This window comes from Callospermophilus lateralis, chromosome X (genome assembly GCF_048772815.1).
Source record: "Callospermophilus lateralis isolate mCalLat2 chromosome X, mCalLat2.hap1, whole genome shotgun sequence".
NCBI classification, from domain to species: domain Eukaryota; kingdom Metazoa; phylum Chordata; class Mammalia; order Rodentia; family Sciuridae; genus Callospermophilus; species Callospermophilus lateralis.
Window position 1 is genome coordinate 52,353,079 of NC_135325.1, and position 21,320 is coordinate 52,374,398.

A 21,320-nucleotide genomic window follows, 5' to 3' on the forward strand; every position below is an offset into this window, starting at 1 on the left:
CTTCGCGAGCCTCGGCGCTGTGAACGCGAAAAGCTATTTGCGCTTACTTTTATTCACAATCCTCTCTGCTATTGGCCAGTCTCTCTAGGGCTACGCCCCTGAACACATCTCACACTGTGGTTGGCTGTTGGGAAACCCCTACGTACATCTTCAGTAGAACCCGTAGCAACTCCTGCTTCCGGTTTTAACGGAATTCAAAGGTCGTTGGTAAGAAACCGCCTTTACGCAATACAGGCCGCAATTGGGCTTGAAGAGCTTTTCTGTGACTTTTACTACTTATTTGGCTCCCAAGTTTGGACACAACACAGGCACAGGCCATGCTTGATAACACATTATAAATTCTATGTCATTAGCTGAATGTATTCTGACCCTGGACTTGGCATTGTCTCAGCCACATTGACCATTTAACCCTTAATCTTTGTGTATCGGAACAAAGACATTTCCTTACATTCCTGGGAACACAGTCTCTCCAATTTAAGGCTTAAATCCAACATACTCCATCTCAGTTTAAGAAGGCAACAGCCACTCTCCAAAGAGCTACTCACCACAAATAAGCAGTTCTCTTTGAGGCATCAGAATTCACCTATTCTAAATTCCTCCTCACTTAGGCCCTCAGCTCCTCAAATGGACTCTCTAGGATGTCCAGGAAGCACCATGGTCGGAGCTCATCAAACCACTTCTGATTATTTTGAATCTGTAAAAGTTCTGCAAAGAGAAAAAAACTCAAATGCACTCTCATCCTGCCCCATCCTGTTCATTTGTATCTTGAATCCCCAAGCAGATCAGCTCTTTAGATAAAGCCTCCCCATTATTACAAATAAGGAAAGTGGACCTTTATCCAATTAGCTGCGTGTATCAAAATTTCATTTCTTTTTATTTATTTATTACACACTAGGTATGGAACTCCAGGCCTTACTTGTGCCAGGGGAGTGCTCTACCACTGAGCTACAATCCTACTCTTTTTAATTTTGTTTATTTTATATTTATTTATTAGTTGTTTTGTTCTGTTTTAGTTGTAAATGGGAATAATACCTTAATTTTGTTTATTTTTATGTGGTGCTGAGGATAAACTCAGTGCCTCATGCATGCTAGGCAAGCTGTCTGCCACTGAGCTACAGCCCCAGCCCTATTAACTAGTTTGTTTTTTTTTTTTAAAGAGAGAGTGGAGAGAGAGAGAGAGAGAGAGAGAGAGAGAGAGAGAGAGAGAGAGAGAGGGAGAGAGAATTTTTTAACATTTTTTAGTTTTCGGCAGGCACAACATCTTTGTATGTGGTGCTGAGGATCGAACCCGGGCGCAGGCATGCCAGGTGAGCTCGCTACCGCTTGAGTCACATCCCCAGCCCCTATTAACTAGTTTTTGACACCGACCATTGAACCCAGGGGTGCTTAACCACTGAGGCACATCCCCAGCTGTTTTTTATATTTTGTTTAGAGAAGGGTCTTGAGGAGTTGTTAGGTCCTTGCTAATTTGCTGAAGCTGGTTTTGCACTTGTAATCCTCTTGCCTCAGCCTCCTGAGCCTCTGGGATTACGGGTATGTGCCATTGCACCTAGCAACTCTTATTTTATTTATTTTTTTTGCACCAGGGATTGAGCTCAGGGGCACTCAACCACTGAGCCACATTCCCAGCCCTATTTTGTGTTTTATTTAGAGATAGGGTCTCACTGAATTGTTTAGCACCTTTGCTGAGGCTGGCTTTGAATTTGTAATCCTCTTGTCTCCGCCTTTCAGCCACTGTGGCTGCCCAGCTAATTTTGACCTGTTTTAAAAACTAAAAGATTTATAGCTTTAGGTCTTATAGTTAAATCTGTGGTTTATTTTGACTTTATTGTTTGTGTAAGGTTTGAGAATTAGGTCGAATTTCATTCTTTTGCCTAGTGATGTCCATTTGTTCCTATACCATTTGTTGAAAAGCTATGCTTCCTCCATTGAATTGGTTTTGCACTTTTTTCAAAACTCAGTTGGGCATATTTTTGTGGGTTATTTCTGGGCTCTCTGTTCTGTTCCATTTATCTGTCCATTCCTCCACCAACACCATATAGTCTTGATTAGTGTAGCTATGTGATAAATCTAAAAAGCAGGAAAACCATTTCCTCCAATGTTCTTCTTTTCTTTTAAAATGTTTTAGTGACTCTAGTTTCTTTGTCTTTCTGTATAAATGTTACAATATTATATATGTGTAAAATCTGGCAGGACTTTCATAAGAATTATATTAAAGCTGTACATCAATTTGAAAAAAAAAATGACATCTTTACTATGTTTACTATGTCCAATCCATGAACATCTATGCATTTATCACCATTTATTCAAATCTTCCTATATTTCTTTTGTTACCCACTTTATAGTTTTCATCATATAAATTCTGTGTGTATTTTATTAAATTTACTTATGAATTCTTTGTTTTTTGAGTGATTATGAAAGGTATTGTTTTTAATTTCATTGTCCACATATTAATTGCTAATAAGTAGAACTATAGTGGACTATTTTTTTTTTTTTGGCACCAAGGATTGAACCCAGGGCTGCTTAACCACTGAGTCACATCCCCAGTCCTTTTTATTTTATATTTTGAGACAATGATTCACTAAATTGCTTACGGCCTTGCTGAGGTGCTTATGGCCTCACTAAGTTTCTGAGGCTGGCTTCAAACTTGCTAGCCTTCTGCCTCAACCTCCTGAGTTGCTGAGATTATGGGCATGCCCCACCATACCCAGCTTTATAGTGGATTTTGAATATTTGTGTTCTATGACTTTGCTTAAGTCACCTTTTTCCTAGAGGTGCTTTTGGTAGATTCCTTGGAACTTTCTACATAGACAATCCTATTAACTGTGAATAGGGTCATTTAATTTCATCCTTTCAAATCTGCATGCTTTTTATTCCCTTTCTTGCCTTATTTGACTAGTTGGAACTTGTAGCACTATTGTTGGAGAAGAGAGGTGAGGACAGACATCTTTAATTTGTTCCCGATCTTAGGGGGAAAATATTTCATGTTTCACTGTTAATTAAGCTATCAGCTATGGAGTTTTTGTAGACACTCTTTAACAATTTGAGGACATTCCCTTCTATTTTTATTTTTTCTGAGATTTTTTTGGGCATGAATGGGTATTGAATTTTGTCCAAAAAATTGGCATTAATGATAAGTGTATGCTACTTTTCTTTAGCCTGTTAATATATAAATTTTTTGATTGTCAAGTATTAACCAGTCTTGCACTCCTGTATTATACCTCTGTTTAGTTATAGTTTATAATTCATTTTATGTGTTGTTAAATTGTTTTGCTAATATTTTTTTAAGGATTTTGAAATGAGGGATATTGGTCTGTAGTTTTCTTTTTTGGCAGTATTTTGTTTAGTTGGGTATCAGAATTAGTAGCTTCATAAAATGAATTTGGAAGTGTTCCCTTTTCTATTATCTGAGAAGAGATTGTGTAAAATCTGTATTAATTCTTCAAATATTTGGTAGGATTATCCACCAAATCAATTTGGACCAAAAATTAGTTTTTGGAGGGAGTTTTTAAATTGTAAAATAATTTTCTCTAGTCAGGCTAATCAATTATGTAAAAAATATGTATTTCATACTGATTAGATTTTAGAAATTTATGTTTTCTGAGGAATTACTTCATTTCTTGTATTTAGTTGAGAAAAGCTGGCCTCAAACTTGTAATACTCCTGCCTCATCCTCTCAAGTAGCTGAGATTACAAGTGTGCACTCTTGTGCCTAGCTAATGTTGATAATGTGTTACCTTTTCTCTCTCATTCCTTGTTATTTGTCAGTCTTGCAAGAGACTTTTCCAATTTCTTTGATCTTTTCAAAGAACATGATTGTGTTAGTAAACTTTTCATCACTTTGACCAAAAAACCTGACCTGAACTACAGAGAAGAGGAAAGATTTATTTTGGGTCACAGTTTCAGAGATTTCAATCTGTGGTTGGCTGGGTCCAAGATAGAAATATGGTGGAAAGATAGGACACAGGAAAACTGCTCTGCTCATGGCAGCCAGGAAGCCAAGTGTTGGGGGATAAGGAGAAGATAACCCTTCCATGATATGCCCCTAGTTACCTACTTCTTTAAACTAGGTCCTACCTCTCATTATTTCATTGAGATATCAAGTGAATTAATCCACTGATGAGGTCAAACCTTCATGATCCAATCATTACCTAAAAGTCCCACCTCTGGAAATTGCTGCATTAGAGATCATGTTTTCAAAACATGAGTTTTGCAGGGGTCATTTCAGATCCAAACCATAACAAAGCTTGTTGTTTCATCCATTATCCCTATCACTTTTCTTTCTGCTTGCTTTGGGTTTACTTTGTACATCTTTTTATTTTTGTTTTATTTCCTTTTTCTTATTCTTGAGATTAGAGCTTGAATCATTGATTTAAGACTTTCTCTGTTTTTCTAACATATGCATTTAGTGCAGTAAATTTTGTTCTCAGTACTACTTTAATTGTATCTCACAAGTTTTGATGAGCTGTATTTTCATTGTCATTTAGTTTAATGCATGTATTGGTTTTCCTTGGAACTCTTTTGTCTATGGATTATTTAGAAGTGAGTTATTAGCTTCCAAGTGTCTGAAGGTTTTTCTTGTTTTCTTTCTGTTATTGATTTCTACTCTGATTCCTTTGTGATTAGAGAACCCAATTCTATATGATCCCAATTCACTTAAATTTGCAGAGGTTTATTCATGGCCCAGAAGGTGGTTTATCTTGATATATATTCCATGGGTGCTTGAAGAGAAAGTACACTATATTATTGTTTGGTGGAATGTTCCACAGATGTTATTTAGATTGTATTGGTTGATGGTGTTGTTGAATTCTACATATTTCTGATTTTCTACCTAATTATTATATTTATTATTGAGGCAGGAGTGTTGAAACCTCCAACTAAAATTGTGGCTTTTTTTCTATTTCTCTTTTCAGTTCTTTTAGGTTTTGCTTCAAGAATTTCCCATCTTGGTTGCAAATCCTACACATTTTAGGAATACTATGTTAGTCTGATGTATCCACCCTTTTATCATTAAATGAAGTCCCTGTGACTACAATATTTTTGCTGTAAATCTACTTTACTGATATTAATAAATCTTTTTCTCTATTAAAATTTTACTTAACTTCCTATTATTGTTATTTTGTGGTACTGGGGATTGAATCCAGGGTCTTGTGCATGCTAGGCAAGCTCTCTACATCCCCATCTGTTTGTATTTTTTTCCTAGTATTGGGGATTGTACCTAGGGGCACTTTACCACTACACTACTCCCCCAGCCCTTTTTATTTTTTATTTTGAGACAGGGACCTGCTCTGTTTAGGACCTCATTCAGTTGCTGAGGCTGATCTTGAACTTGGCATTCTCCTACCTTAGCCTCCAGAGTAGTTGGAATTTTCAGACATGTGCCACTGCACCCATCTGTATTTTCATTTTTGAGACAGGGTCTCTAAGTTGCTGAGACTGGCCTCAAACTTGTGATTCTTCTGCCTCAGCCTCCTGTGCAGCTGGGATTACAGGAGCGTGCCACTACATCTAGCCCTTATTTGAAATTAGTTTCTTGTAGACAACATATAGTCATACATTTTAATCTGCCCTACCAATCTTTGTCTTTTAATTGGTGTGTATAATAATTTATATTTAAGGTAGTTATTGGTATGTAAGGACTGTCATTTCTTTATTTTTTCTTTTCAGTTTATTCTCTGTTTCTTTCCCCCCTGCCTTTCTGTGGGTTACTTGAATATTTCTTTAATTTTGACATATTTGTAATATTTTCAAGTGTGTCTCTGTATAACTTTTTAAGTGGCCACTATATGTATTTTTTTTTTGTGTGTATGTGTGTGTGTGTATGTGTGTATGAAAGACAGAGAGAGAGAGAGAGAGAGAAAAGAATATCTTATCAAAGTCTACTGATGTCTTTTTAACAATTCAAGTGAAGTATAGAAGCTTATATTCTTTTACATCCCTTTACCCTTACCCATTTGTAATACAGTTTTCTTCAATATTCCCAACATACACTGAGAATCACATTAGTTTTCTAGTTTTGGCTTCAAACTTTAAAAACAATTTAGGCAATTCAAGGGAGAAGGAAAATATATTGTATTTACCCCAGAGTTCTGCTTTTCATATTCCTTCTTCCTTCCTGATTTTCCAAGACTTCTTTTTTTTAAATCTTTTTCAGTTTAGACTACTTCATTTAGTCATTTATTTTCAAATCTCCTTGTGTAAAATTCTCTTGGTTTTCCTAGATCTATAAATATCTTGATTTCACCTTCATTCTTTTTTAAAATTTTTTTTAAGTTGTTGATGGACTTTTATTTTATTCTTTTACTTGGTGCTGAGAATCAAACCCAATGCCTCACACTTGAGGCAAAGGGTCTACCACTGAACCCCAGCCCCAGTCCTCCCCTTCATTCTTGAGGGAAAAAAAATATATATATATATATTTTATAGAAAGAGCATTTGGGGTTTATGATCCTTTTCTTTTGGCTCTTGAAAAATGTGCCTCTTTTTGTTGGCATCAATGGCTTCTGAGGAGAAGTCTAGTGTCTTTTGAATTGTATTTCCTTTAATTGGTAACAGATTATTTCTCTCTGCTTTCAAGATTTTTTTCTGTCTTTAGTTTTGGACATTGTGATGTATGTTGTAGATTTTTATGGGTTCATTGCATTTAGGTTTTGCTTAAATTCTTGATTCTATGGGTTTTTATGTCCTGCTAAATTTAAGAAGTTTTCAACTATACTTTCTTCAAATATTTAAAAATCCTACCCTCTTTTTCCTGGGATTCTGAAGACAGGAACATTAAATTCTTTGCTGTTTTCCCACAGGTCCCTGAGGATCTGTTCACCTTAATTTTTTTAATAATTTTATTCTTTTCTTTATTTATTCATTGCATTTTAGTTTTTTGATACTGGGGATTGAACGATGGGGGTGCACTACAACTGAACTACATTCCCAGCCCTTTTTATTTTTCATTTTGAGACAGGGTCTTGATAAGTTGCTTAGGGCCTTGCTAACTTGCTGAGGTTGACGTAGAGCTTGTGATCCTCCAGAGTTGCAGGGATTATAGGCATATGCTATCATCTTTAAAATAAACTTTTAATGAACTTTGTTCTTTTGAGCAGTTGTAGGTCCTCAGTAAAACTCAGTGGAAAGTATAGAGTTCCTATATATCCTATGCCCTAAGGGGCCCCTCCAACTATTGACATCCTGCACAAACCACTGTCATACATTTGATAAAATCAATAAACCTTAATTGACATGTTACTTTCATCCCAAGTCAATAGTTTACATAAGTGTTCATTCTTGGTATTGTACATTCTATGGATTTGGAGAAATGAATGATGACATAGATCTATTATGACTATTGTACAGTGTTTTCACTGCTCCCCAAATCTCTCTGCTCTTCCTATTCATCCTTCCTTCCCTTTTAACCTCTGGCAACCTCTTATCTTTTTTACTATCTTCATAGTTTTGCCTTTTCCAGGATGTCATATAGTTGGAATATATAGTATGAAGAATTGCAGACTGGCTTTTACTCTATAGTAATATGCATTTAAGATTCCTCCATGTCTCTTCATGCCTTGATAGTTCATTTTTTTTTTTTAGTGCTGAACAGCATTTCATTGGATGTACCACAATTGATTTAACCATTCATCTATTAAAGGACATCTTGGTTGGTTTCAAGTTTGGACAATTGTAAATATAGCTACTATAAACATCTGTGTTCAGGTTTTGTGTAAAAAGTTTCAATACATTTTGGAAAATACCAAGGAGTACAATTGCTGGATCATATGATAAGAGTATGTTTAGTTTTGTAGGAAACGGACAAACTGTCTTCCTGTATTGTTTATACTCCTCTCAGCAATAAATGAGAGTTACTCTTGTTCTATATTCATGAAAGCATTTGACCTTGTTTCATTTTGGAATTTTGCCATTCTAATTGGTGTGTAGTGATATATCATTGTTTAAATCTGCAATTCTATAATCTCATATGACATTAAACATGTTTTCCTATGCTTAGTTACCATTTGTATATCTTCCTTGGTGAGGTGTCAATTCAGGCCTTGCACCCACTTTTTGATCAAGATTTTCATTTTCCAGTGTTTCATGTTTAAGAGTTTGAATATTTTAGATAAGAGTTTCTTTTTTTTTAATCACATATGCTTTTGGCAAATATTTTCTCCCAGTCTGTGGCTTGCCTTCTTCTTCTGTTTGTTTTTTTTTCAGTTTATTTACTCTGTATTATTAAATTGGATAGGTTAAATTGTTTTGTCTTCAAGTTCATTGATTCTTTTGAACCTGTCCTTTTTGATATTGTGGCTATCCAGTATTTTATTTTACTTATTATATTTTATATCTTAAATTTATTTTATTTATTTATTTTTCATATGACAATTCCAGTTTAAATTTTTTGAGGAATCCCCATACCATTTTACATAATGTCTATACCAGTTTACTTTCCTACCAACAGTGTATAAGACTTTCCTTTTCTTTGCATCTTCACTAATACTTTCTTCTTTCTTTTTGATAAAAGTCAGACTAACAGATGAGAGATTAATTTTTGGTAATTTATTTATTTATTTGTTCTTTTTAGATATACATGACTATAGAGTATATTTTGACATACTATACAAACATGGAGTATAATCCAATGAACTTCTATTCCTCCCTCTCCTACCCTTATTGTGTGTTAGTATCTGCATATCAGAGAGAACATTTGGCCTTTGGATTTTGAGGATTGGCTTAATTCACTTAGCATGATAGTGTCCAGTTCCATCCATTTGCTGGCAAATGCCATAATTTCATTCTATTTTATGGCTGAATAATATTCCATTGTATATATATGCCACATTTTCTTTATTCATTCACCTGTTAAAGGGTACCTAGGTTGGTTCCATAGCTTGGCTATTGTGAGTTAAGCTGCTATAAACATTGATGTGGCTGCATCACTGTAGTATGCTGATTTGGTCCTTTGGGTAGATACTGTGGCAAGCGGTGATTTGCATCATGGTCTTTTTAAAAAAATATTTATTTTTTAGTTATAGTTGGATACAATATATTAATTTTATTTTTACGTGGTTCTGAGGATCAAACCCAGGGAGGGCCTCACACATGCTAGGCAAGCGCTGTACCTCTGAGCCACAACCCCAGCCCGGTCTTTTTTTTAATAATTTAATTGATTTTTATTTTTTTAAATACATGACAGTGGAATGTATTACAATTCTTATTACACATATATACTACAATTTTTTATATCTCTGGTTGTATATAAAGTATGTTGACACCCAATTCGTGTCTTCATAATATACTTTGGATAATGATGTTCATCACATTCCACCATCCTTGCTAATCCCCTGCCTCCTCTCTTTCCCTCCCACCCCTCTTCCTTATCTAGAATTCATCTATTCTTCCCATGCTCCCCCTCCATACCCCGCTATGAGTCAGCCTCCTTATATCAGAGAAAATATTCGGCATTTGTTTTTTTGGGATTGGCTAATTTCACTTAGCATTACCTTCTCCATTGCCATCCATTTACCTGCAAATGCCATGATTTTATTCTCTTTTATTGCTGAGCAAAATTCCATTGTGTATATATGCCACATTTTTTATCCATTCATCCACTGAAGGGCATCTAGGTTGGCTCCACAGTTTAGCTATTGTGAATTGTGCTGCTATAAACATTGATGTGGCTGTGTCCCTATAGTATGCTGTTTTTAAGTCCTTTGGGTAAAAATCAAGGAGAGGGATAGCTGGGTCAAATGGTGGTTCCATTCCCAGATTCCCAAGGAATCTCTGTACTGAGAGAATCATGGTCTTTCTGACTCTTTTGCAGCTGCATTTGCGCCGGGAACTCCCTGTAAAAAAAAGTGTAGGTTGAAATGACCTACTTGCTATGGTGACACCAACCAGAGGAGACTACATGCAAAGGCACCCAGCTGTATTAGTTGAGACCTTGAGCTCAGGCATCAGCTCCAAGTGATAGAAAATTCTGAGCATAACAAGATGACTCTAATGTCTTATCAGTCCTGCATCCTTCAGATTTCCTGCTTTACTAAAATTTTCTCATTAATAATCTTTTAAAAAATATTTACTTTTTAGTTATAGATGAACATAATATCTCTATTTTACTTTATGTGGTGCTGAGGATTGAACTCAGTGCCCCATGCATGCTAGGTATGCACTCTACCTCTGAGCTACAACCCCAGCCCTCATTAATAACCTTTTGAAAATGAAGCCTATATACTAAACATGCTGAGCTAGCTCTGGGTCACTTCTTCTCCATCAGAGAGCAGTGTCCCACCTGACCCCACCCTTTTCTATGTGTGTCTGTCTTTTCTTCATCCTCCATTGCCTCTTGTCTGTTTCCACCCCCACCCCCCCTGAATTAACATCCTCGGCAGTATACCAACGAGTGGGAAAACTAGGTCAAATGCTGGTTCCATTCCAAGTTTTCTGGGGAATCTCCATATTACTTTCCAGAGTGATTGCACCAATTTGCAGTCCCACCAGCAATATGTGAGTGTACCTTTTCCCCCACATCCTCAACAACCTTATTTTGAGAGAGAGAGAGAGAGAGAGAGAGAGAAAGAGAGAGGGAATTTTTTAATATCTATTTTTTAGTTTTTGGTGGACACAACATCTTTATTTTATGTGGTGCTGAGGATCGAACCCAGCGCCCCGCGCATGCCAGGCGAGCACACTACCGCTTGAGCCACATCCCCAGCCCTCAACAACATTTACTGTTACTTGTATTCTTGATAATTGCCATTAGACAGGAGTGAGATGAAATCTTAGTTTTTATTTGCATTTCTGTAATTGCTAGAAATGTTGAATATTTTTTCATGTATTTGTTGAGCATCTTCTTCTGTGAAGTGCCTGTTCAGTTCTTTTGCCCATTTATTAATTGAGTTATTTGTGTGTGTGTGTGTGTGTGTGTGTGTGTGTGTGTGTGTTAAGTTTTTTGAGTTCTTTATATATCCTGGTGATTAATGCTCTATCTGAGATGCAGGTGGCAAAGATTTTCTTCCATTCTGTAGGCTCTCTCTTCATGCTTCTTATTGTTTTCTTTGCCCTGAAGAAACTTTTTAGTTTGATATTATCCCACTTATTGATTTTTTTTAAATTTTACTTCTTGCACTGTAGGAGTCTTGTCAAGGATTTTGGTTCCTACATGATGGAGATTTGGGCCTATATTTTCTTCTAGTAGGCACAGGGTCTCTGGTCTAATGCCTAGGTTCTTGATCCACTTTGAGTTGAATTTTGTGCATGGTGAGAGAGAAGGATTCAATTTTATTCTGTTACATTTGGATTTCCACTTTTCCTAGCACCATTTGTGAAGAGGTATCTTTTCTCCAATGTATGTTTATAGCACCTTCTTCTAGTATGAGATAACTGTATTTATGTGGGTTTGTCTCTGTGTCTTCTATTCTGTTCCATTGGTCTTCGTGTTTGTCTTGCTTCCAATACCATGCTGTTTTTTGTGATTACAGCTCTGTAGTATAATTTAAGATCTGGTATTGTGATGCCTCCTGCTTCACTTTTCTATTTGTATCTCTTTAATTTCTTTCTTTTGCCTAATTGCTCTGGCTGGAGTTATAAGGACTATGTTGAATGGAGGACATTCTTATATTTTTCCAGTTCTTGGAATGCTTTCAGTTTTTCTCCATTTAGAATAATGTTGGCCTTGAGTTTAACATATATAGCTTTTACAAGATTGAGCTATGTTTCTACTATCCCTAGTCTTTCCAGTGTTTTGAGTGTGATTGGATGCTATATTTTGTCAAATGCTTTTTCTGTATCTATTTGAGATAATCATGAGATTATTGTCTCTTTAACTCTGTTGATGTGATGAATTACATTTATTGATTTCCATATGTTGAACCAACCTTGCATCCCTGGGATCATCATCACCCCACTTGATCATTGTGCACTATCTTTTTAACATATTTTTGTATGTGATTTGTCAGTATTTTTTATAGTTTAATGTATTTTAATAGCAAACTTACAGGAGCAGCACAGAAGACAGACAATATTAAAAACATGTACTTGCATGTAGGACAACTCAGTTCAAAAAGAATAGTGAATGGATGGAATCTACTGCATGACAAAAAAAATGCTATAGACACCATTTAGTTACCATCAATAAGAAATTTACTTGTTTAAAGAAAAGTCAAATGCAGGCACTGTCCAGAAAATTTAACAGTTTTATTTATAATTTTATAAAGTTGAGCTGAAACTTGTTCACTGAAACATTTTGACATGCATTAATGACTTATATCCCCACATTTATATTAAAAATGTACACACAAATGAAAATGGAAAAATGACTAATACCTGATTTCTGTCCCCTATTTTCCCACTCACAATCATATACTTAGGTACCTTTTGATCCCATGGAAAAAAATATCTAACATTCAGAACTACCAATAACAGGAAGAAGAGAAAAAGAAGTTTTTTTGAGAATGAGATATTTCCCATCATAGTGAATTCTTAAGCATGGTCTCCAAGTATGTCATGTGCTAGCTAATTTAATATCTTTTAGCATAACTGTTACATGTTTGGCATGGATAGCACACAGGTTGGTATCTTCAAAAAAGGCAACCAGATAGGCCTCACTTGCCTCCTCAAAGCACCAATAGCTGCGCTGTGGAAGCACAGATCTGTTTTGAAGTCCTGAGCAATTTCTCACACCAGAAGCTGGAAGGGGAATTTGTGAATCAGAAGTTCAGTGGACTTCTGATACCATCTAATTTCTGAGTGCCACAGTATCCTGTAACGATGAGGTTTCTTCATCCCTCCAGTAGAGGGTGCACTCTTGAGAGTGGCTTTTGTAGCCAGCTGTATCCTGGGTGCTTTACAACAGGTCAATTTGCGGGCAGTATGCTTTGCAGGAGCCACAGTAGAAAGACCTCCTTGCTTACTAAACCCCCTTCTCCCTCTCTGGAGCTTGTTGAGCTAGAGGTGGTGCAGCAGTGGTTATGAACACTGATTTGTCAGTATTTTATTAAAAATTTTTATATCTATGTTCATTAGGGATATTGGTCTGAAGTTTTCTTTCCTTGATGTATCCTTTTCTGGTTTTTGAAAGGAAAGTGACTATGACACTCCAACACTCACACTCGAGCGACCAAGAGATCTTTGTTGAAGCAGTGTCTGATTAACAGGGAAGGAAAAGACAAGAGAGAGAGAGAGAGAGAGAGGGGGGTGGGGGGAGGGAGGGAGAGGGAGAGGGAGAGAGAGAGAGAGATGCACCTTGGAAAGAGAGAGTTTTTATAGCCAAAATCTAATGGGATCTCTGGGTCTGCAAGCTGCCTTGTTGGTGTACAGTGATTGGTTCATACAGTAGTTGTTAAGGGTGTCGTCTTCTGCCCTCAGGCAGACCGGGCAGGGGTCAGATGTGGGTTTCCATTGCACCAGACAGGTGGGGGCTGAGTGTTCAGCCTTATGTGGAGTTGAGTGTTCAGCCCTGAGGCAAACAAACTATAAGGAACCAGAAGATGGGGATCAGGTGGAGGTCAAGTGTTCAGTCCACCTTGCAGCTAACATTTATTCATCCTGCCCTGCAGCTAACAGTTTTGGTATCAGGTGATACTAGCTTCAAGTTTGGAAGGGTTTGCTCCTTTTCTATTTCATAGAATAATCTGAGGTGGATTGGTGTTAGTTATTCTTTGAAGGTCTGGTAGAACTTGGCTGTGAATCCATCTGGTCCTGGGCTCTTCTTCGTTGGTAGGGTTCAATTTTATTGCTAGATATTGGTCTGGTTAAATTTTCTATATCCTCCTGATTCATTTTGGATAGGTCATATGACTCTAGAAATTTGTTGAAGTCTTCAAGATTTTCTATTTTGTTGGAATATAAATTTTCAAAATAGTTTCTGATTAGCATTTGTACTTCAGTAGTATTCATAGTAATATTTCCTTTTTCATCATGAATTTTAGTAATTTGAATTTTTTCTCTCTTTGTCCTTGTTAACTTGACTAAGGGTTTATCAAAATTTTTATTGATTTTTTTGAAAAAAAAACCCAACTTTTTGTTTTATTTTTTTTTAATCATTTCTTGTTAGTTTATCTATTTATTTTTTATAACTTTATCTTTATTTATTTATTTATTTATTGTTATTTGGTGCTCACACATGCGAGGCAAGTGCTCTATCAATGAGCTACAACCCCAGACCTTTGTTAGTTTATTTTAATGTCATTGATTTTTCGCTCTGATTTTTAAAATAATTTTAGAATTTTAAAAAATATTTATTTTTAGTTGTAGTTGGACATAATACCTTTATTTTATTTATTCATTTTTATGTGGTGCTGAGGATCAAACCTAGGACCTCATACATGCTAGGTGAGCACTCTACCACTGAACCACAACCCCAGTCCTTAATTTTAAGACTTAAAAAAAATTAAAATTTATTTTGTAGTTGTTGAAGATTGCCGCAGCCCGGCTGGCTGGGCAAACTAACCAGGGGGTGACGAACAACTTGTGTAGATTGATACAGCAGGAGTGGGAGCCATTTATTGTAGGACAGGAGGGGTATATATACATTACACACAGCTTATCTTAATTAACATAAACTAGATACAGCAGTCAACCAATAAGGAATCTCCACACTTAATGGCTCGCTGGTGTTACTTCTCAAACCACTCCCTCTGGCAAAATGCCAGGCGCTATCCTGACTTGTTTACAGACCCTAACAGAAGATCTTTATTTTATTCATTTATTTATATGTGATGCTGAGAATTGAACCCAGTGCCTCACATATGCTAGGCAAGTGCTCTACCACTGAGCCACAACCCCAGCCCAGTATCTATTTTAAAAATTTCTTTTTAGTTGTAGATGTACACATGCCTTTATTTTATTTTATTTTATTTTATGTGGTGCTGGGGATCAAACTCAGTGTCTCACAAATGCTAGGCAAGCACTCTACCACTGAACTACAACCCCTGCCCTGGCTCTGATTTTAATTATTTCCTATCTTCTACCATTTTTGGTGTTGATTTTTTCTTCTTTTTCTAGGGCTTTGAGGTGTAATGTGACTTTTGATTCTTTTAATAAATGAGCTCAATGAACATTCCTCTTAGAACCACCTTCATACTCTCCCAGAGATTTTGATTATGTTGTGTCTCTATCACTTACCTTTAAGTATTTTTTCATCCCTGATTTCTTCTGCTTTCCATTGGTCATTCAATGGTGTATTATTTAGTCTCCAGGTGTTAGAGTAGCTTCTATTTTTTATTTTATCATTGATTTTTAATTTTGTTCTATTACAATCTGATATAATTCAAAGTATTCTCTCTCTCTCTCTCTCTTTTTTTTTTGGTATTTGCTAAGAGTTGTTTTGTGGCCTGAGATATGATCTATTTTAGAGAGGGATCCATGTGCTGCTGAGAAGAAAGTGTATACAGTCACTGATGAATGAGATATTGTATATATGTCTGTTAAGTCTAAATCATTAATTGCATTTTTTAGTTCTATAGTTTCCTTATTTAATTTTTTTGGATGATCTATATAGTGATGAGAGAGGCATGTTAAATTCACCCAGTATTATTGTGTCGTGGTCTATTTGATTCTTGAGATTGTGAAGGGTTTGTTTGATTTATGTAGATGCTTCATTGTTTGGGACATAAATATTTATGATTGTTATTCTTGTTGTATGATTTCCTTAAGCAGTATAAACGGATCTTCTTTGTCCCTTCTGATTAACTTTGGCTTGAAGTCCACTTTATCTGATGTGAGGATAGAAACCCTGCTTGTTTTTGATACCCACATGAATGATATGTTTTTTCCTATCCTTTTATATTTAGTCTATGGATGTCTTTGCCTATGAAGTGTCTCTCTTGGAGACAGCATGTTGTTGGATCTTGTTTTTAAATTCAATCTGCCAGTCTATTTCTATTGACTGATCAGTTTAGGCCATTTATATTCAATGTTATTGTTGAGAAATGATTTTTACTCTCTGTCATTTTGATTTATTTCTGCTTTTTCATTTGGACTGGTTTCTCCATTGACTATTTTTTCCAGTGTAGTTTTTCCCTTTGTTGGTTTTTAATTTTATTTTTCATTTCTTTTTTATGAAATATTTTATTGAGTATGTTTTGTAGTACAGACTTTCTAGTTGTCAATTCTGTTGACTTTTGTTTATCATGGAAGGTTTTTATTTCATCATCAGTATGAAGCTTAATTTTTCTGGGTATAGTATTCTTGGCTGAAATCTATTTTCTTTCAGAGTTTGGTATATATTATTGTAAGACCTCTTAGCTTTGTGGGTCTGTGTTGAGAAATCAGCTGAGATCCCAACTCATTTCCCCCTACATATGACCTTCATTTTTCCTCTGGCAGTCATTAAAATTCTATCTTTTTTTAATGTGTTAGGCAATTTGTTTTTTTTAATTTATTTTTTTATTTATATATGACAGCAGAATGCATTGCAATTCTTATTGCACAAAATTTTTCATATCTCTGGTTGTATACATAGTATATTCATACCAATTTGTGTCTTCATACCTGTACTTTGGATAATAATGATTATCACATTCCACCATCATTAATAACCCCATGTCCCCTTCCTTCCCCTCCAACCCCTCTGCCCTATCTAGAGTTAGTCTATTCCTCCCATGCTCCCTCTTCCTATTCCACTATGAATCAGCCTCCTTATATCAAAGAAAACATTTGGCATTTGGTTTTTGGGATTGGCTAACTTCACTTAGCATTATCTTCTCTAACTCAATCCATTTACCTGCAGATGCCATGATTTTATTCTTTTATTGCTGAGTAATATTCCATTGTGTATATATGCCACATTTTTATGCATTCATCTATTGAAGGGCATCTAGGTTAGTTCCATAGTTTAGCTATTGTGAATTATGCTGCTATAAACATTGATATGGCTGTGTCCCTGTAGTATGCATTTTCATAATAATGTACCTTGGTGTGGGTCTGTTGTAATTTTGTATATTTGGGGTCCTGTAACCCTCCTGAATTTGATTTTCCATTTCATTTTTAAGGTTTTGGGAAATTTCCAGGTATTATTTCATTGAAAAGATTGTGTATTCCTTTGGTTTGTATCTCTAAGCCTTTATCTATCCCAATAAATCATAAATTTGGTCTTTCCATGTTATCCCATATTTCTTGGAAGTTCTCTTCATGGCCTCTTACCATCTTTTATTTATGATCCACTTTATTTCAAGATTATGTATTTCATCTTGAGGGGCCTAAACTCTGTTCCAAGTGGTCTAGTCTGCTGGTGATGCTTTCCTTTGAATTTTTAAATTTGGTATATTGATTCCTTCATTTTGATGATTTCTGCTTGATTTTTTTTCAGAATATCTTCTATATATTGAAGTGGCCTTTCACTTCCTGTATTTTCTATCTGATTTCACTCTCTAAATGATCCTTTATTTTGTGGATCAATGATTAAAATTCTAAACTCCTTCTCTGTCATTTCTTCCACTGTGGTGTTGATGGATTCTGTTATTGAGGTATCTTGGTTTGTTTAGGGAAACTTGTTCCCTTGCTTTTTCATGTTGTTAATATTTGTCTATACATCGAATTGTATGGATCTGAGGCAATAGAATTTCTACTGTTTGCACTTATAATGTCCCTGAAGGTTTCTAGTACTTCACCTTTTAGGGAGAGACAGATAATAATAACAACAAATGCAAACAATATACAGCATCAAACCAAATGCTTTCTTTTATGATGTCTACAATGTTAATTGTCACAATAAACAAAATGATTTGACCAGTTATTGCCCAAGTAAAAATAGTAAGTTTGCAAAAGGGTTTATCATTTCAAAGGGTGGACAGGGAGAGAACAGAATTGATGTAGGATGTGATGATTATGAGGGAGGAGGACAGAAAATAGAAGTAAAATATTAAAGGAAGAGTAAAAAAAACAATATAGATAGGCTATTAGCAGAAGAAAAGAGAGAGAGAATCAAGGGAGACAGATAAGTGAGATATATATATATAATTTTAAAAAATAAAAAATGCAAGCAGAACCAAAATATACTAATCTAATACCCTAGTCATCAAAATACTAAACCATGAAAAATAACTGGCTTCAAAAATGCTAGAAATAAGAAAAAACAAATATGCATATATGTAAGTGTCCATGAACCATTTAGGTCACAATTAAACAGAGCAAAAAAAGAAAATTAAAATTAAAAAAAAGATCTCAATGAGAATTTAAATAATTGTTTCTAACAACAGTAGAATGAATTAGAAAACTTTCCTATGTTCACTTATGAATACACAATCAGTGTAACTCCACATCATGTACAACCACAAGAGTGTGAAGTTATACTCCATGTATGTAAAACATGTCAAAATACATCCTACAGTCATAAATAACTAAAAAAAAAAAACAAAAACAAATACAATTAAAAAATTGTTTCTGTTGGAGTCCAAAAGATTCTCAGCTTCCTTTCTCAGCAGTGTTAGGTGGGGTGGGTTGAAGTGTGATGCCCGCTCCCACCCTTAGGGTGGGGTTGCTAAGAGTGTGAGAGAAAATTCCATAGGTGAGGCTGCTGGAGGTGGGCTTTCCAGGTTCTTTGTTAAATAGTAATTGGTCTGAAGATTTTAAATCAGTGCATTTCCAGGGCCTAGCAGTTGTTGGTTCATGCTGAAAGATTGTACCCCAGGGATCTCCTCTGGGTTCCACTCATGCAGTGGAGGAGCCAATTCTTTATCCCCCCCATCACCTGTGGACCCCATATCTCATGGTCTCTTGGGTTTAGTCACCAAACTCAATCTATCCCACCCCTACCCTTTCAAATTCCTGGCCAAGTGTGTCTCTCCCAGCAGGTCCTGCAAGCAGCCAGATTGGAGGGGGGTGGCAAGGGGATTTCCATGACCAGCATTCCCCTATTTAAACCCCTCTCCAAATTTGATTTTCTCTAGGTCACTTAGGTACACTCTATGTCATGCAGTTGGGTTTTCCAGGCCTATATTTTGGGCCAAACTTGAGTTTCCCAGGAATTGGGTCCCCCAGCTGCCAGCTCCCACATCACAGCTGGAAAATTGTTCCTTCCTCTCTCCTCCTTAAGCAAATGGGAGAGATATGGCTTCTTTCTTGCATAAGGATATTGTGCAGCATACCTTTTAGTTTATTTGGGTAGTGTATTTAATCTCTGATTTCTCTGTACCTAGACATGCCTCAGGCCTCCTAAAAATGTAGTTTCCTTAAATTCCCTTATCCCTCTACTTTGCTAAGAGAGCAACAGCTCTGGCTGGTGCCTCTGGCGGTAACAGTGGCAGTGGTGCTGGGGACTTCTTCCCTATTTTATCCAACCTCCTGAGTGCCCAATCTGTTTTGAATGACCGGTATTAAATCCCAGTAAAGTCTCTTTTTCTTCACCTACCTTGCTGAGAAGCTGCTTATCTGCTTTCTTGGTTTCACACCACAGAACAACCAAGAAAGTAACCTTCTCTCTTCTGCCATCTTGAAAATCTATTCTTAAATTTTATATTATTTTTTCTTTTTTGTATTCATATGGGGATTTTATTTATTTATTTATCTATCTATCTATTTATTTACTTATTTATTATTAGCTACACATGACCGTACAATGATCTTGACAGTTCATACATTGAATCAACTGGGGTATAATTTCTCATTTTTTCTGATTGTACAGATTGCAGAATCACATTGGTCATATAGTTACCTAAATACATACAGCAATACTAATGTCTATTTTATTCTGCTGCCCTTCTTTTTTTTAGAGAGAGAGAGAGAGAGAGAGAGAGAGAGAGAGAGAATTTTTTTTAATATTTATTTTTTAGCTTTCGGTGGACACAACATCTTTGTTTATATGTGGTGCTGAGGATCACACCCGGGCCGCATGCATGCCAGGTGAGCATGCTACCGCTTGAGCCACATCCCCAGCCCCCTTCTTCTTTATATTATTTTTTAAATAGTTTTTTAGTTGTAGATGGACACAGTAACTTTATTTTATTTATTTATTTTTATGTGGTGCTGAGGATTGAACCCAGTGCTTCACTCATGCCACGAAAGTGCTCTATCATTGGACCACAACCCCAGCCCCCAAATTTTATTTTATTGTTTTTATATCTTTATTTTATTTATTTTTATGTGGTGCTGAGGCTCGAACCCAGGGTCTTGCATGTTCTAGGTGAGCACTGTACAACTGAGCCACAACCCCAGCCCCAAAGGAATATTCAGGGTTTTGTTTGTTTGTTTTTTGTGGTGCTCAGGATTGAGCCCTAGGCCTTGTGCATGCAAGGCAACCACTCTACCAACTGAACTATAGCCCCAGACCAGACCCCAAATTTTATATTCTTAAATTTTAAAATTCCTAAATTTCCATTTGATTCTCCTTTATATCTTTTATTTTCCTCGCTAACAGTTTCAATTTCTTGTTCTCTTTCTAATTTCGTGTGTGTGTGTGTGTGTGTGTGTGTGTGTGTATCTTTCCATAAGGAAAGACCTCAGAGCTGTGTGTGTATATGTCACAGAAGATTTAACCCCAGGGTCTCACACTTACTAGGAAAGCACTCTATCACCAAACTACTTACCCAGCCCTTTGTATTTTAATTTTTGAAACAGGATCTCACAATTGAGGATGGCCTTGAACTTGTGATCCTCCTGACTTAGCCTCTCAAGTAGCTGGGATTACAGATATGCACCAACACACCCAGCTCTAATTTTCTTTTTCTATTTCTATCTTACCTGTAACTGTTTTTAAATGTGTTTTGAGCATGTTTGCTGCATACTGAAGACTTTTTATCATGGCTCCTTTAAAAATCTTCAACAGATAATTCTAACATCTCTGTCAGTCTGATACCTATCTCATTGTTTTTTTCATTTAGTTTAAGATCTTCTTGGTTCATGATATGATGAATTACATTTTATTGAAACATGGGTATTTTGGGTATTACATCATGAAACCTTGAATATCTTTTAAACCTTTTGTTTTAGCTGGCCTCCTCTGACACTGACACTGGTGGAGAAAAAAATATGTCACTTCATTATTACCACATGGGAATAGAAGTCCAGGTTCCCCACCTGACTCTCACCCAAGGTTGGGGCCTCCTCATTACTACTGGACGTGGAGGAGAGTTTCTGTTCCATATTAGCTCTCTACTGATACCCACCTACTTGGGATGGGTTGGGTGACTAGATATGGCTTCTTTCATTATTGTTTCCTCTGACACTCACTTGAATGTATTGGCTTCTTTACCACTGTGGAGTGTTCAAAGTCCTGACTCTTCACCATATCTTCTCTGACATTGCCTCAGATGGGTGAAGGGGAGCACCCCACTGTTTCTAGGTGTGGATGGAAATTTGGCTCCCCATGTTGTTTCTAGGGGCGAAGTATGTATATGCAG

The 21,320-nt window shown here is 36.2% G+C and overlaps 1 pseudogene; it reads right to left on the minus strand.

Moving 5' to 3' along the window:
* Positions 1–604: 604 nt before the first annotated feature.
* LOC143638542 (histone H3.3C-like) lies at positions 605–21,063 on the minus strand (annotated as a pseudogene).
* Positions 21,064–21,320: the final 257 nt, after the last annotated feature.